Below are 18590 nucleotides of genomic sequence, written 5' to 3'. Positions count from 1 at the left end.
CTGGTCCCTTGCCATCAGGACTGCAGCCCAGGACAGAGTGGGTGCCTAAAGGTATTCAGGGCTGTCTGGTGAGCCTGAGCTGAGCAGCTACACCAGCCTGGCTTTGGCACAGCACCTCTGAAGACACCACTGCAGCGTGCCTCCAGATTTGGTGTCATCTGCTTATGCAGTGCAATAACTTGCCCTGGTCCAGCACGTGGTAAATGTCTTAGTCATGGGGAGCAAAGATCGGGAACAGGCCTGCAATAAGCACAGCTCTGTTCCACCTTTATTTGAAGATCAATTGTTAAGCAACCCATTTTTGTTGGCCTTTTTAGTGGTTTAGCGGTTACACCAGACATGTTTCACTCCTGCCTTTTTCTTTTCAGGAGGGGATAAAACTGTCACAGTGAAAGGAAATTAGTACCTCAAATGGATTTCTCTCTGCTTTCTGCTTTTTGGCCAAGCATTTCCATACGCTTGAATTCAGAACTTCCTTCTTCCTTATTTATTGTTAATTAAAATAAAAGCAACAGCTGTTTGCCATGATGGAAATAAGAGAGGAAGGCACTACATGATGCCCATCATGGGTGGGTGTTCTCTCCCTCCTTGCTCTGGTCCTTCCCTCCCCTGATGGAGAAGGTGATACAGCCAGGGACACCAGGGCTCAGGGGCTGCTCCACCTTGTTCAGTTTGAAGTTTTACATGTCACTGGAGAGATACAGTCCTAAAGAGTATAAATGTGGAGTGTTTCAGCCAAGCTAAAAGGATCTCAGGGAGAACAGCACCATGTTAGAAAGGACACAGATTTGGGAAGCCCAGAGTCCTTCATGAAAGAGGATTTCTCACATTTCCATGAGTTTATTTGCTACCCAGCAGCAGTAACAACACTGAGAGAGAAATGCCTGGAAACTCAAAGTGGGATTGCTATAGTCAGGTATATTTATAACTTGGTTTGATTGCATTTCTCAGCTTGACTCTAAACTTCCTTTGGGAACTCACCAAGATGTAAGGATATGCCCCAGTCTCCATGGCCTCACCCCTCTCCATGCCTTGTGTCCTCTCTCTGACACAGCCTTCTCTCACCACATCTCATCTGTGGCAATTACTTAGGGCAAAAGATAACATGCAAACACCTAATTAGTATTCAAAGTACCCTGCAATATCAGCTCATGTAACCACTATCTAACAAAGCACGGGGACCACGGATCACAACCCATTGCACAGCCCTGTGACTTGCCCAGGGAAGCAATACCAGAAGTAAACTCGAAAGCTGCACGATCTCTTTTGCATGTTAACTGAGCAGGCTGGGCAATCAGGGACACAGGAGCACTGCCTTGGTTTCACTGAGCCTCCTGCTTTGCTCCTGTGGCCCATACTTGGAGATGTTTCACCTCTGTCTCCTCCAGGCTTATCCTTAGAGTAGTTCAGGTATGCTTCTTCTTCATCTGCACAATCAAAACTACCAAGATTTTCCCCATCAGTGAGTCCTCACTGAAATGCACTGCTTGGTGCCTTGCAAAACCCACCTGCAGCAGCAAGACATGGCCCAAGGGGACCAAAGGAGGGAGATTTCACAGAGCTCTTACCGAAAAGAGTGGCACCCCTCTATGTGCCATGCCGAGGACTGCACAGTTGAGTTGCGAGGTGGAAAGAAAAGGTGTCATCTCACACTATAAAGCACAACCCTGCAAAAATCAGGAGCAAACAGGGAGGGATGTACGGAAACAGAGAGTGCAAGTGAGGGATGGGAAAAGGGGTTCGTGTGGCCTGGAGAGATGAAGGACAGCACTGAGGTGGGCAGGGAAGCACAGGCCATAGGAATTTCAGGGGGGGATGAATGGCACAGACCGACTCCTTCCCTTGTTAGAACCTTGCTTTCTGTGTTCACACACGGGGGCTGGTGAGGGAAGTGGTGCATCTCCTGCAGCAGCACAGGTGTGGCAAAGAGCCCTGCAGAAGCAGACCCATTTTCCTTAAAAGAGCACAGCGTGCTGGCCATAAACAGGGTATCAGTCTGGCCCTACTAGAAAACAAACAAAAAACCACCCCAAGTGAAACTCACTGACATTCCAGAAATAACAAATCTGCATCCCTCAGTGTCTAAATCACACAGGCGGGAGCTCAAGCTGGAACACGCTGGCTGGTTTCTGCCCTGTGCAGCGTTTTAGCCAACTCTCCAAAGCGAGCTGAAAGCCTGGGCTCCTCCTCCCGGGGAGCTGCACAGCCAGCAATAAAGAAAGACACCCTAAATTACTGCAAGCAGAAGAAGTCTTGCTCAAGGCTGTGCGGTGCCTCAGCGGGGATCCATGTAAAGCAGCCGGCGTGACAGGACGTGACACGACCTGCCGCAGGAATTGTACTGAAACTCGGAGCATGTCAGAGCAGGAGAGCATCAGGGCAATGACTGATGAAGATTAGCCCAGATAGCGAGGAGGAATGGTATGCCAGAGGAGGGGGGGAAACGATATGGCTACGGGGAAGGGAAGGCCGGGTGGAGCCAGCGATTCGGGCTGGTGCCCTGCCAAGGTACATAGATGTTAATTGAGCAATCCTGTTCCTCCGCTTCCCCGGCAGGCAACAAAAGGCATGCACACCTCTGTGCAAAGGCTGCATCAGGAGCGCTCCACCGGCAGCACGGCGCTGGTCCCCAGCAAAGACAGCAGCAGACAGGTGCCCCCTGCCCTAGCATGGGCCAGGGTTCACTGCAAATACTGCCAAACCATAGGGGAGCTACCTGGAATAAAAAATAAAATAAATAAAATGAAATAAAATAAAATAAAATAAAATAAAATAAAATAAAATAAAATAAAATAAAATAAAATAAAATAAAATAAAATAAAATAAAATAAAATAAAATAAAATAAAATAAAACAAAATAAAATAAATAAAATAAATAAAACAAAATAAAATAAATAAAGCAAAAATAAAGCAAAAAACACCCAAAATAAAATAAAATAAAACAAAAGAAAGCAAAACAAAACAAAACAAAACAAAACAAAACTAAACTAAACTAAACTAAACTAAACTAAACTAAACTAAACTAAACTAAAATAAAATAAAATAAAATAAAATAAATAAAGCAAAAACAAAACAAAACTAAACTGAACTAAAATAAAATAAAACCAAAAAAAGGCTGGTAAGCCAATGGCAGATGTGTAGGAGAAGGATTATCAGCCACATATGGCAGGACAGAGGTGGAAGGACACACAGGGGTTTCAGGGTCGCTGAGGATGAGGAAGCTGGTCAGAGGCTGCAGAGCAAGGAGGAGCTGGCTGCTGTCTCAGCGAGGGCCAGCGCTTCAGCCAGACACCTTTACAGCCACGAGGGCAGAGCTGTGCGGCCACTGTCTCCACCACCATCGCGCACCCTCTTCCCCGGTGGCCTTCAGCCCTGGGGCTGCTGCCTCTGCTCATTAGCCCTGGCCCTCCAGTCTGGCCTCCAGCAAGCACTGGGAATAACTGGGATTTCCTGGCATGGAAAAGGAGCTTGGGAACCTGCCCCCTCTGAAGAGCTGTGCTCTGCTGCACCAGCAGGCATAAGGAATATTGCCAGTCTACTGCAGATTAACTCACCAGGCTGCAGCACTCCTCTTTTAAATCCTTCCCTGCAGCTTTGCTGCTGCTATGTAGGAGGAAAGGGAAGGGGGAAGGGGGAAGGGGGAAGGGAGGGGAGGGGAAAGGGGAAGGGAAAGGGGAAGGGGAAGGGAAAGGGAAAGGGAAAGGGAAAGGGAAAGGGAAAGGGAAAGGGAAAGGGAAAGGGAAAGGGAAAGGGAAAGGGAAAGGGAAAGGGAAAGGGAAAGGGAAAGGGAAAGGGAAAGGGAAAGGGAAAGGGAAAGGGAAAGGGAAAGGGAAAGGAAGAAGAACTTTATTGTATAGGTGACTATACACTGGAACAGATTGCCCAGAGAATTTGTGGACCCTCCCTTACTGGAGATATTCAAGAACCATCTGGACACAGTCCTGTGCCACGTGCTCTGGGATGGCCCTGCTTGAACAGGGAGGTTGGACCAGATGACTCCCTGTGGTCCCTTCCAACCTGACCCATTCTGGGATTCTCTGAAAGGCAAGGACAGAGACTCATGATCTAAAGTTGGGGTTTTATCAAGGCCAGCAGCAGCCACTGCAATCATTGATGCTCCCCCACTTCAAACTATCTCGACAGCCACCCAGACTCATAAGTCAGCACATTAAAGATAGTGAAGGAAGCCTTTGCAACTTCTGTGTTCTTCCATGTATTCAAGCCTTTCTTTGAAGGTATTTTTTTCCTAATTGTCATGGCTTGAGCATGTCTTTCCATGGCCACTAAGGGTGCTGAGTGCCTGGGAGGAGGGTTTCAGAGCAGCCCAGCACCTCTCTGTCACAGAACTGCAGTGCTGGTGCCCTTTGGTACCCAGGCTGTCCTCCCAGAAGGAGAACCACGAATGTCCCCAGAGATGGTTGAGGTCTAGGGCTGTTCTTGAGAGCTGTCATAACGCATGATCCTCGCTGTCGAGTCTCCTTTAGATATGCACTTGTTTAGATATGCTTTTGTTGCTGTTGGTATTATTAGTTTTGTTTTCTTATAGCAAATCCTGATGGCACGATTCGGATGGCAGGAAACTCTCCCTCCTCTGAGCCAGTGAAGAAAAGGGTATTAATTTTCTGTGTTGCCTGCCCGCAGCCCACACATCACAGATGATCCTTTCTGATAGAAACCCAGATCTGGGGGCCGTGGAGCAACCCGGGGCAAGACCTTCTGTTGAGAGGCAGTGCTGCCTGCAGGAGGAGTGGGGCTGGGGCCAGCCAGTGGGTTGGTTAGCACAGGAATAATCCCTGGGGGCACTGCTGCTCCATCAGGGAAACATGCTGTGAAGCACGAATTAATCCCAAGTAGAAGGGGTTCTGGTGGCAGCTCCCTTTCCATCCTCCCAGGGATTTCTGCTGGTGTCTGCAAGCTGTAAACAGCTCTTAAGAGCACTTACCAAATAGGAAGCACTTGTACCTCTCCACACAAGTATATATTCCAGACAAGAGGTGTGCAGGGCTCTGGGAGTCTTGCTGCACTTCCGTGCTGTTGGGAAGCACTGAGACAAGTTTCAAGGAGAGGCTGCATCAGGCTCATTTCCAGCTCTGTTGTTTGCCCTTGCCTAAGGAGGGCTAAAATACAAATAGGGCACCCAGAAATAAGGCATCTGTAGGCTTACACTGTTCATTCCTAGAAACGGTGCCAATCTTCGCTGCTGCCTGGCACTGGGAGGGTGAAAGGCATAACGCATGGCAGCAGAGCTATCTGAGACAAGGGGTGTCCTGAGCTGGAAGGCCTCTGACTGCAGTGAGAGTGAGGGGTCTCTAGCCCTGTCTCTGTAGCTGGCCAATACGTGACCAACCAGTATGTGACATGCTGGGTATCAGGCACAGGCTGCACAGGGCCACTGGCACCTTCTCAGCTAGCCCAGGTCACCCTAAGCAATGACGGCCGTGACTCACATGCAGGACTCCCGATGTCCTTTCCTCAAAGCACCGGGATCTGTGACATCCAGGCAATCCAAAACACACCTTTTGTACACCTTTTGGGGCTGTCAGCAGGTCATCTGTTGGTCACAACATACAGGTGCTGTCACGGGTTTCAGTGAACACCACTACCTTGTCCTTCTCTGAAACAGCCACCATTAGACATTGCTGACACCCAGCATTTGCATGCATTTGATTATGTGGCAAAGTAGACTGGAGCCCTTCTGTTAAGAAGCCAGGGGCAGAACGTCTCATTTGCCTCTCCTCTCATTCACTTCCTGCCTATGTGCAAACTAAATTGGAGTGACGGTGCAGCAAAAGGCACCCTTGGCAAAGCGTAGCCCAGGAGGAGCACGAAGCAAGGGAAATCACAGGTTCATTATTTCTTCACCACAGTGTGCTGTGCTCAGGCTCCTTGTGGTGTGCAAGGCAGCAGGCAGGCCAGGTTCACGGGATCTCTGTCCAGCCACCAGCATTTCTACACCCTCCTGACCCAAAAGCAAAATGGTAGTGATGACTTGCCAAGAAATAATTGCATGAATTTTCATGAGCCTGGTTTTCTTTCCACTCTCGCCTATGTCCACTGTTTGACCCTTGGGGAAAAGGCATAAATGAAGATCCCTCAGACAGTTCTGTCACACTGATGGATCTATTTTGCCATTTGAATGCACAAGGGAATTGATGCTTTCACATTAATGGGGTGAAATATGCTCTGTTCCTTGAAGTCTGAGGCAAGAGCAGAGCCTCTGAGATGTCTCTTTTCAAAAGCTACAAAATACCAAGAGAAAGTGGAACTGACCCTCAATGCAAATTATGTGATACTGGTAAAACAGGAGCACTTCAACCAGAAAGGTTTTAGCTCTAAGCAGCACAGAGTTTTGTTTGCTGTGAGGAAAGCACAAATATGAGAAATCAGGTGTAGTGCTTAGGGCTCTGCTTAGGTCCTACTGTGGTTTGACACCAGCTCTGCTCCCACTGAACCTCTGATTTCACACACACACACACACACACACACACACACACACACACACACACATCTTTTCCTGCTCTTTTGTTTTCACCTGAGATGAACAACAACAAATGGTCATAAACCAGCAAGACAGCAACGGAGAAGGAGAGAGGACATGCACGCTCCTGGTGGTGAAACAGTGTTAGCAGGAAGGAAGGGGCAAAAGGCACCGCTGCAAACCTGATAAGAGGGAACTCACATGCTGGGACTGCTCAGGCTTAGGGAGTTGTTTGTAGCATCTGTGTCATCATTAGCCCACATGTCCCACACACAGAGAAACAGCATGGAGCAGAACGCTAGCAGGTCACAACTGCAGGGTGGGAGGGAACATAGCAGGACAAATGACAATCATCCTCATGCAGGGGCCAAACACACAGGCTATACACACAGCGAGAGCAGCAAAGGCACGGATGTGATGAGTGAGCTGTTGGATTTCTCAGTACAGTAACATCATCAAAACTACGCAAAGCTGGATAACTTTAAGTGGCACCAGACTTTGGGCAGTTGAAACATGTTCTGTCCAAGAAACATGGGTAGTGTATGCACAGGGCCCAGTGCTTGCTGCACAGCTCTCCTTGAGGATGTGCATGTTTTGGGCCCACACTTGAGGCACCTGTTTCTGAAGACATAGCCCCAGGGCTTAACTTTATAGCTACCTTCAGTGATAACCAGTACATCCAAACAGTCAAAGAATGCAGTTACACACATGGCCAGCTGCAAGCAGAGCAATAGCTCATGGAATCTTTCATACTTTGCAAACAGAGACCAATAAAAAAAAAAAACAAACCAAGGAAGGGCAAGGTGGATTGAAGTTCCACAGGCTGTGCAGAAATCAGTGGTGTGCAGTGGCACGTTGGCTGCAGCCTTTGGGTACACCAGTGACCTGTGCACAAAAGAGATCTCAGGACTGAGAGGACTCAGGACCGAGGACCCAGAGGACTGGATTTTTCTCTGGGTGCCTGCTGTGGTTTAACCTCAGCTGGAATATGAGCACTACAGAGCTGCTCACTTACTCCCCCAACCAGTGGGATGGGAGGAAGAGAACTGGAAGGGTAAAGTGAGAAAACTCATGGGTTAGAATAAGAACAGCTTAATAATTGAACCAAAATATAACAATAATAATACTAAATTGTAATAAAATGAAAATAATAATAATAGAGAGAAATAAGTCAAGCATTGGCAGGTACCTAAAGACTCAAATAAGTCAGTATCTAGAAATGCAGACTATAATCTAGAATGCTTCTAAAAAGCTCAGTAGGTGCTTAGGTGCCTCATGGGTCTGAATCATCTACAAACCCCAGCCCTCAGCCAGCACTGCTAATACATTCTTGGCCAACGTAGCAAGTCTGAAAAAAGAGTTTAATGCATGTTACATTCAGTAAAATGTTACAGCATCCAGTATATCTCATTTGAAGAGATCATTTAAGGACACAGGTAGCAAGGGAAGCATAAAACATATATGCTATTGCAGGAAAGGTTATTGCAGAAGAAAAACATGACAGACTATTGTTACCAGTCCTCTGCTGTGACAATGAACTGCAGCTGGGGGTGAAAAATTTCTCTTTTCCTGGGTCATATTTGGCGAGATCTCAAATCAGAGAAACTAAACCACAGCCGATGGTGAGCTTCCTCCTGTTTCCTTGATTTGCTTCACTTACATGACCTTTCACAATCAAAACTTCACTTTCTGCTCAGCAATGCTCTGAAGAAGTGGGCCGGGAGAGCTGTGTGCTCTGCTTTTAAGTGTTTGTTGTGACAAAGCTTGGTCACTTGCAGTGGGGTGAAAATCATGCTTATTCTGGTCTTGGCGTAGCTTAAACTGAATACTAATTTCACAAAGCAACTATTGGGATAAATTAGTAAATGCAGTGAACAAAGGTGTTTTAAATTGAGTAGATTATGGTATGAATGCTGTCAATAGGGCTTTCCTCTTCTGTTTCTAAAGAAAGCTCTCAAAATAGGTCAAGGTCTGGGCCATTTTGGGGATTCAGCCTTTGTCTCTACCTGCAGAGGCTGTCACCAGGCTTGCACCAAGCCACATTTGTTGGTAAATGACAAACACCTTTGCTGACAATTGGTGGGAGCACGGTGGTCCAGCATCACTCCAGCAGGGCAAGGCTGAAGGAAGGAAGACCACTGGGATGGCAGGACAGGGTTTAACTTTCCCCCTGTCAATTGGAGCCCTCTATATGGCTCAGGGGTTACATGTAGCACATCCCCAAGGGACAACTTCCACTACCACGTGCCAACACTGCAACCCATCCACAGGAGAAAATTCAGGGGAGCAGTGAGAGACACAGGCTCACCAAAGGCCACATCCCCCTTGCCTGGGGCAGAGAGGATGAATGGTTGGGAGGGTCGGTGGGGTGGTCAGGAGAGACAGTCAGGTAGGCTAAAACCACACATGATCTCTCCAGTCTGACTCTTGTTTCCTGGAAGAAGTTTTATTGCCACTGAAATGCTTCATGCTCTGTGAAGCCCTTGCCAGCTGGAATCGTCTCTTTGCACCTGTCTTTTTGTTTACACAAATCCCTTCTCTAATAGAGCTAATCACTCTGCTTTGATAAATCTGCCAGGCCCCCGATATGAGCTCCCCCCATGCTAAACAAACAGACCATTGTCTCGGCAGGGCCAACCAGCCTGTTAATGGTTAAACTGGGAGAGGGCAGGATGGGGGGAAAGAGACATTGGCCAGGGGCAGCCTCTTTCTTTTCCTGTCCCCAAACCTGCAGGTTTCCCCATGCATTGTGGGGGCTTGAAACTCTGCCTGGGTGCCTGATGTCAGCTGGGGACACCAAGCATGGTCTGACTGCTTGGGGATGTGCAATTCCCTGGGAAGCATCCAGGGCCAGGATCTAAGGTGGGATGGCCATCCCTAAAAGAGGAGTAATGGGGCAGAGAGGTACTTCTAGGATGTACTGAGGAGGACATTAGGCAGGAGAGAAAAAAAGTAAAGTCAGTCTGAAGCCGGAGCAGAAGAGTGCTCCAAGTAAGGAATGCTGACTATCAAGAGAAGAAAGCTGGAGACAGAAAAATGAAAGCTTGGGCATCAAATAACAAAACCTAGGTAAAAGCAAGGAACAGGAGATACTTGACGTCACCAGTGCTTTCCAGCAGAACTCATCCAGCTTTGGAGACCTGGTCAATGCCAAAATATTGGAGTAATGCAGCACCAACAGAGCACCACATTGCTCCCAGTGCTCTGCTGCACCCACATAACCCTCATTTAAAATGGGTGATGCTACGACAAACACAACTTTGCTGCAGATTTCTGTCCCTTGAGGAAGCACTGTAAGAGCTGCTCCCCATCACAGAGCCTTGGCTGGTCATTTTCCAGCTTGTGTTGCTGAACTGGAGAGTCACCTCTGGTGACACTGCTATCCAGACTCTTCTGCACGGGTAAAGTGAGCAAATGCAGAAGTTTTGACATGCTGTTTCATGGTAATTGAGCAATGCCTGCAACATTTGGTCGTGCCATGTTGCTCCAAGGCAGAGCAGCAAACAAACATTAGCCGACAGCCCTCTGCTGATATTAGCTGCATCTGTAGGAAGATCTTTGCATGCAACAGCCGGGAAAGCTCTTTAGCAAGTTGCAATCAGCCTTGTGGTGTTCAGATGAAACCAGTATACCCTTTACACCAGCTAACAAATCCATCAGCACCGGCGGATGATTTCTGGATTGCTTTGCTTGGGCCTGCTGTGTGCCTCAGGCAAGCATTATTTGTTTAAGCAGGGAGACAGGAGGTGCCCCGGAGGCAGCTCTGGCAGCCTCAGTTACACTCCAAGCACCAAACAAGGATTCAGCCTTGTGTCCCATCTGCATTTGCATCGTGTCCAGCCCACCCACATCCCCAGCACCATCGAATAACCCTGTGTGCTTTGATGTCCTTCATGGCTATAAGGGAAGAAGGGGTCCCAGGTAATTGTTGTTTGCAGATGCCGTGCATAATGGGTACCCTTAAGATCCCAAACTAAAATGTGTGTGTACTTGTGTGTCAATGCTTTAGGTCCTTGCAGCTGTGCTCATGAGAGGCAGAGAGCTCTTCAGCCGAGGCTGGCACAGGCTGCAGGCTGGGAAGGGGTAGAGGGGAATGGCACCAGAGCTGCCACAGCATCATCCTGCCCTGATCCCCTGCATGCGCGGATGCTGCTTTGCGGGAGGTGCCACTCACTTGAGACCCGGAGATTAACTCCCTGCTGGGAGGGGTGAGGTGGTTTACCGTGAGATTGCCAAACTGTATGATTAGGGACTTGTTCGTGCACGGTCTAATCCTTCTCCACTGCTTGTGTGGGTGCAGCAGCCTTCCAGCTCCTTTATACCCACCTCCAGAACAGGACAAAACTTGTGCCTGAGGAACTCGGCGATGCAGGGGAGCTGCGAGGTCAGGAGCCTGGCAGCGCCCGGCAAGGGATTACACACGGAACAGGGAGAGAAAACAATAGCAGGAACCAAGGGTGATATAAGACACTAAGAGGCTTAAACCACCGATGGCTTTAGCAAGCATTCGGATCCTCAGGCATCGCTCAGGAATGAAGCGGTAGAGGCAGGCAGGGAGATGCGGGGTTTGGGTGCCAGAGCTGCCTTTCCTGCAGCACCCAGCGCTGCCGAGCATCGGCCAGCAGCAGGCAGCGCCGCCGCCTCCCCAGCCCCTCGGGCACAGGCACACAGCGAGCACACGCGCGGCAACAGGAGGGCTTTTTTCCCTTCTTCCCCGAACAATTAATGTCAATGCGGAGAGGCAGGTGCTCCTGGCGCCCTGCCCTCCGTTCTGTTTACAGAACACTCCTTGAAGATTATTTGTGTTGAAATCTTTCAGCTTTTCTCTCTCCCCGTCTCTTTTCCTCCCCCCGCTCCCCGCACCTTGTTAGCATTCTTCCAGGCAGTTTTCGTGCCCCGCGGGCCCTGGGCGAGCAGCCCGGCTGCGCCCGGGTAGCGGCGGAAGCGCCGGCGGGGCCGCCCCTCGCTCTGCCCGGGCCGGGGGGAGCCGAGCGGGGCTCCCCCGCCAGCGTCCTCCCGCTTCTTTGTGCCCGCGGGGAGCGGAGCGAAGGGGGCCATTGTCCAAGGGCTGCTGCTGACCCCGCCATTTCCATCTGAAAAGCCGCTTTCAAGGGAAAGGGACAGCTCCCGTGCCCTCGCCTCGCCGCCAACCCCCGCCTTCCACCTTTCTCCTCGCCGTGCGCTCAGGCTGCCTGTCCCTCCTCGCCCCTCCTGCCCTGCCTCCTCTCCTCTCCTTCCTGCTCCCCCTCGCTCGGTGCCCAGCATCCTCATCCTCTCCCCCTTCTCCTCCAGCTCCGGGAGCACCCGTGCAGGTTGTCCCGGGTGAAAGAGGTGGGAACAATTGAGGCCGCTCCAGCCGAAGGCCTCGGTGGGATGCAAGATGCTCGTCTCTCCTTGGAGCATGAAAAATCCCAGCTGTGGCTCTGCAGAGCCTTTTGTTATCCATCTCAGCCATAGAAATCCTTCAGCCATGTTTATAAAGAGATAGCACGGGGTCAATGGAGTAAGCACGGCCTCTTTTCTTCCAGCCCTCTTGAAAACATGCCCTTTTAATGGTAAAATGCATGAAAGATTAGATAGCTGGCTGTATCACCTTCCTGAGGCATAGGTACAGCAAACCCAGGGATTTACAAACAAAGAATCACACAAGTTCCTGCATTAAACCTTTTTATTGCCTTTTGATTCCACTCACTTGGGTGCACATTTGTACTCATCACCCCTATGAGGCTGGAGGCAGATGGAGGTGAGGCTTCAGGGGCTCTCCACACTCCCATCCATCCCTGGTTGGTCCTCACTCCAAATCCCAAATCAGGGACCACAGAGCCACCGCCATGGACCTGTGGCATTTTGGAGTGAGTCACCCCGGTGAGACAGACAGTCTATAGGGAGCTTTATGGTCCTCTCCTCACCATTTCAAAACAGAAAGCGGCTGAAACAGGTTTGAGGCAGTGTTTGAAGGTTGCAAAAGATTGAGACAAAATACAACAGTGCATTCATTTTTAATTTTTTTTATTTTTTACTTATTTTTAATGAAAACTGACACTGAAACTGAAATCTGTCATAAAAATTCCCATTGATTTCATCCCCACCAAAATTTTCCTTCACATGCTGGGGATGGCTCTGCTCAGCAGCCACCTGTGATCTCCCTGCAGGGCTGAGGGGGGCTTCCAGCAGCTCCCCATCTGAAAGGGTCCATCACTAAATGCTGAGTGAGCATCCCTAACATTCACTCAGAGGAGGAAGGTGACCTTGAATGGCATCTGCATCCACTCAGCACCTCCTCTGGGCTCCCAAGCAGCAGTGGTCAGGCTGAACTCTTGTTCCACCCAGTCACTGAGTTTGGATAAACAATGATGAATGCTCTGGTTAAACTGTTGCAGCAGTATAGCTCGGCCAAATACTTCTCTGCCTGTACAACAAGCAAACAACCAACTGTTTAAATTGATTGGTGGCAGGAAAATAAATGGCATATTGCAGAATAAAATCCCGAGGCTTTGAGAAACCATGTGGAGAAACTGTCCAGCACAAAATGAGACACACAAGCTTTTATGCTTTGCAGTATACAGCCAACACGTGAGTGGGACAGCTGAGCATAGTGGCAGCAGATAAGAGATTTAACACAGACTGGTGCAACATTTCCAGCTGGTTCTTTAGTAAGAGAGATGTTTAAATCTTCATCTTGAAATGACAGGCCAAATGACTTTCTGTCCCTTCGTTATCGTCATGTTGCTTTCTCTGCTGCTGCTGCTGGTGGTCCTCACACAGCAGTCAGCATTTCTGCTAACAAAAGTAAGTCTAACTGCACTGATTTTGATAGTCCTTTGTCCCATTCATCCTACAGAACTGGGATCAACATCTCCGGCAGATTTGTCATGGCAGAGATATTCCAAGCAGCCAGGCAGTGAGGGCAAATGCCCCATGAGCTCTGGGCAGCTGCCCAGCAGCCAATGCAGCCACGAAAGAGCTGCCCTGGAGACTACAAAGGGCTCCTCTGCTTGGCTGAGGCTCTCAGATGGGCTTGTAGGCAAGTGAGGGACCTCCAAAGCCACCATCAGGTTCCTGGAGCTGCAGTTCTTCCCTGCGAACACCAACAGCACCTGAATGTGCAATTTCACGGATCAGATTTTTTTCTTTATTTTTAGCTTTGAGTTTCATTTCCTACCCACCCTGGAGCACTGCAGGCTGTGCCTTTGTGGGGGATTGCTGCACAGCTCAGATGCTCCAAGTCACCCCCTCTGGAGAGCCCAGTGCCCCTGAAGGTCCTCGTGGCAGAGCCAAGTCCCCAGCAGCAGCGTGCTGCTTGTCAGGTTGTGTTGCTCACACAAAGCACCCAGAGCTTGTCCCCACTGCCACCACATTTCCCCTGGCAGGAAGAGCATCACTCCAACACACTGTGGACAGGCACAGCATCCCTCCCTGTGCCAGAGCCTGCATTGTCCACACACACACAGAGGAAAATGAGACTTGGCCTCCTCCACACCCTAAGTGACAGTGCAACAACAGCAGGGACCCTGCCCACAACATGGGATCTGCCATCCTGCACCTTCTTCGGGCATGGCAATGCCAGTGTCAGGATAGGGCTAGAGAGGTGCCCATTACAACGCTCTCCACGATGAGGAAAGCAACTGAAGTGTTCCAAAAGCGGCTTCCTTTTGAAAGCAGAATAAAAGACAGCGAGCAGTTCCAGCTAATCCTTTCCTCATTGTGTATGTCGCTTGTGTACACGGCTGGTTGGCTCTCCACGTGTGCACAGGGCAATGTTAAACCCCCCCAAAAAAAGAAGAAAGCAGGTCAGAAAACCAATCCCCCAAGGAACACTGGAAATCAGTGAATGGGTCTTAGCTGTGCATTTTGTTACCCAAGAAAGGCGGCTTTGCAAAAGGACTTTCTAACTCATCGTCTGGGCCCAAGACTTCCTTGTAAAAGGCTGTTGGGCTTGTTGCAACATATTCCAGGTGTGTAAGTGATGCCCTGCCTTGTGCCTTTCACAGTGCAGAGCCTGGGGCCTTGAAGTGAGCAGGGAGGAGAAGGGAGGGAGAGGTTCGTGTGTTCAAATTAAATGAAGCAGAAAGAGAAAGCTGGAACCCACAGCGCCTGGGGCACCACTAATTGAACAGGTTGAACCTGATAGAAGTGCAAAAGAAGCAGCAGGAGGGATCCTCGAGCTTCTGGCTGGTGATATAGAGCCAGAGCCAGCCATGGTTCAGGAAGCCATGCTTGAAAAGCTCAAGTGGTGGGAGAGGGGGGACAAGGTGATGAGGCAGCTTATTTGGGGCTGGAGGAGGAAGACTTCAAAAAAAAAGAACTATTTCCTCGTAAGCATGACAAAGGGAGACAAAGGAAAGCAAGGACAGGCATAATCTTACTCTGCTCGTTCCTGGGGTCCCCAGCTGCAGATCTCAATGGGTGCCCCTCCCTGGGATCAGCTCTGTCTCACAGGGGCACATGGGGATGCAGGGATGTGCAATGAATGAGCACAGAGCTGCTCAGCAGCCCTGTGCCCAGGAAACCTGGGGGCTCCTGCCTGGCCTCCTCCTCCTCTGGAGAGCCCAGATAACAATACATGCAGTATCCATTCCATCCTCAGCAGTGCCCCAGTTGCAGGGGGGGTGTCCAAAAGCCAGGGCACAGGGACAGCTGTATTCTCCTTCCTAATCTCAGAAGAAATAAAAAGCATCCTACTCTGCAAGGGAGCCACACCACCAGTTTCTCACCTGCGAGGTTCTCCTTGGTGCTCTGTTCTGTGTGGGAGCCAGTGCTGATGGGGCACTACAGGGGACCACACTCACACTGCTGTGATGCCCTCACATCCATTCTCACTTTCTGCTCCTGTCTTGGCCCTGCTTGGAAAGACAAAAGGATTCCTTGACTCCCAGACTTTGAAATTATTCCAGGGCCTAGAAGATCATGCCTCTTTAAGTTTTTATTTTTCTTTTCTTTTTTCCCTTCTTCTTCCCGTCTGTGGTGCCTGCATCACAGAACAATGAAAAATAGCCTGAAGGGAGAAAACGCTGCACCGTGGAGACCTTTGTTACTGACTGCAACAAAAACAGGTAATGTGGCAACCCAGTGTCCTTTCTGGGCCTGGTTCCCAGCCACTCTGTGAGCTCTGCAGGTCTCCCCCACCCTGAGTCCCCACTGGTGGCCACATGGTGGAGGTGGTCCAGCATGGTCCTCAGGACACACCTCTGATCCCTGCTGCTTAAAACAGCACAGTTCAGCTGCACCTCAAGGAGAAAAGGACAGTTTTGTTGGGATGAAAAGCTAGCTTGAGGTCCTGCTGGCTTTGTGGGTAAGCTTTCAGGGCCTGGCCTCTGCCTCTGGGTGCTTGCTCTCTGGACAGTAGTGACTCCAGCATGCTAATTCAGACCTGTAGGCATTACTGCAATATAAACTGCAAATAGTCATAATAATAATTAATAAGCATGCTGAAACAAAAACATTCTGTGTTTAATTAACATCAGTCTTCAGCAGCTTTATCTTGGAGTGAGTGGCTACTTTGTTGGCACTCTGCCTTCACACTGTGCCTTACACTCTGTGGCTGGGGCAGGCAAGTCTTCACTGTGCAAACGGGAAAGTTTCTTTTTTGCTCAAGCTCCTACCAAATGACTCTGAACCAGCATCTTGCAGACTGCCTCTCACCTGAAAGTAAGGCTACAGACAAAGAAATAGCGGCCAGGGAAGCCTTGTAGCTATTTTTACCTTCCTGTGGATAATCTGAGTACGTCTAGGGACAAACATTACAGCCAAAGAAAAACAAGGAGTAGAAAGGTTTTGAGTGGTCAGGCTCATAAAATAATTCATGGCTTGACATAAGGAGCTGGTAGCACCCTGGGACAAGGGACAATGTGGCCTGAAGGAGCACAGCATTACAGGATCAGCAGAAGGGGGCTAATTGCACGCTGCAGAGCCTCCTCAGCATAAACCAGGCACCGGCTGCTGACAGCCAAAAAACCTTGGATGCAGCTGGGGAGCCACAAGCAATAGGTGCTGAGTACCCACCCGTGTCCCCCAGGTGACAGCTAGGCTTCAGATGGGTGCTGAGAAGCGCTTGGTAAAGTCTCTGGAGCAGGAGCTCTGTGACTCAGCCTCCTCATGCACATGTATTCCCAGCCAGGGACATGGCACTGGCCATGCCAAAAGCCAAGCTAAGGCAGCTGGAAGCTGGCAGTGAGCTCCAGCCTTGCTCATGGCTCCCTCCTACCCCACTTATCATGGGGGCTGAAGGCTCAGCCCTTGACCCCTCACAGGCAGATGGGGAGGAAAGGCATCCCCACGGGCTCCCATGGCCCTGGTGGGAGCAGGGTGGGTGTTTGCCTGTCCCATGCTTCGTTCTCTGTTGCTTTGAAGAAGCACATCTGTAATCTTTATGAGGCCTTGGAGATAGGAGCATTCCATGTACATGTTAAACCACAATGGCCATCTGCTGCCCTCTCTCTCTGCTTTACCCCACATCCCTCCCCAGTGAACCCAATTCAAGCTGCAGCTATTGCTGTCACAGTGAACATTTATAGGGGTGTACCTGCCAACAGTGAGCCAGGTAAGTTCAGGGTCCTGGGTTCCTTGCCTAAGGCAATTGGGAAGGAGGTAAAGAAGAGGAGAACAGAGGAGGGATACGCATACTGGGGAGCCTGGGCAGCATGGACAGCCAGGATAGCAGGACAAACAGACAAGCAAGGCTGGCACTTGGATGTCTCTTACTTGGCTTCAATCTGCTCCCATCCTAATGCTTTGTGCCTCCAAGAAATGCCCTGCTCTGCTGCAGGGATTTTGGGGAAGTGTGGATCAGAGCTGGTGCCAGGATCCAGGTGAGTGTGTAACTTCAGGGCTCTTGTTGCTGCTGGTTCTGAAATGGATGTTAAACACTGAGCACACATCATGAAGGGCAAAACAGGGAGTGAAAGGGAAAACTGAGGGCTCTTGCTGCCTGGCTTAGCTGGGCTCTTGGTCCAAGCTGGACACTGGTGGCTGCAGAGTCATGTTCCAGCAGAACTCAGACTAGGCAGACAAACACTTTGGGCTTGCCAAAACAGGGCCAGGATGGGGGTGCTCTGGCAGCCTGATGTGGGCAGGCTCCACCGTGGGCCAGCCATGCCTTCTCCCTCCATAGAGATGTAGGAGATAGGACTGCTGCCGCCTATGTACACCAGGGATGAAGAACTACATGCAGGCTCTTGCAGGATCAGGCTTCCTGATGGGCATCTGCTGTCCTCCTGGCTTTTTAATGAGCACTCCTTGTAAGCAGCCCTGTAAAACTCAGGGTGGGGAGCTGTTACTGATTAACGTTCCTTGTCTCCAGGGAAAGTGGAGCAGGGGATTTGCTGGCAAAATCAGCGTCAAAGGAGCTGCAGCACGGCATGGTATGGCAGAAGTACACACCCCTGCACGTGTGTGTACCCACACACGTCCTCTGGCTGGCTGCTGTGAGGTGCCATCAGCAACTCGCCCTTGCCACCACCTCCTTTGGTCTCTGTGGGTTCTCAAAGTTCTTTGCAGCCGCCTGCAAAGTGAGAATGATAGCAGAGGTGCAAAAGTCCTTTCTGGTGATTAATACATCATGTGTACAAAGAAGGTCTGTGGTAAACGGAGGCTGGAGCCGGGATTAATTGCATACCTTGAAGTGGAGAGATTTATGTAAGGAAACAGACTTGGCGAGCTGCCCTGCTCTGGGCTGTGTTTACCTGCCTGTGCCTCCCCACACCTGTTGTGCTGCAGCAGCAAAACATTATTTAATAACATTTGAAGGGAGATCTTAATAGTCATGTGCCCTCCCTGCCTCGCCCCACCTCCCCAAGTGCTGTGGAGGAGCGTGGCTTGCTTTGTCAGGCTTCTGGGCAGCCAGTCTGTCCACTCCCCACCAGAGCTCTCCTGCAAGGGACAGCCCCACGGCACCCTCCAAGCACCCACAGTCTGCCATGAGGAGGGATGGGATGGCTGCAGAAGAAGATGAAACAGGCTAATGCTGGAGGCCAGCCCCTGAACTGATGGCAACCCGAGTAGTTCCGTGCCAAATCCATGAGCAAAGCAACTTTTCTTCCTCCTGAGCTTGAAAACACTTGCTGGGCACACAAACATTTGCATGCATGCAGGACTGCATGTATATGTGTGGGTA

The sequence above is a fragment of the Poecile atricapillus genome, chromosome 1 (genome assembly GCF_030490865.1).
Source record: "Poecile atricapillus isolate bPoeAtr1 chromosome 1, bPoeAtr1.hap1, whole genome shotgun sequence".
Lineage (NCBI taxonomy): Eukaryota > Metazoa > Chordata > Aves > Passeriformes > Paridae > Poecile > Poecile atricapillus.
Note: the sequence above shows the minus strand (reverse complement) of the source record.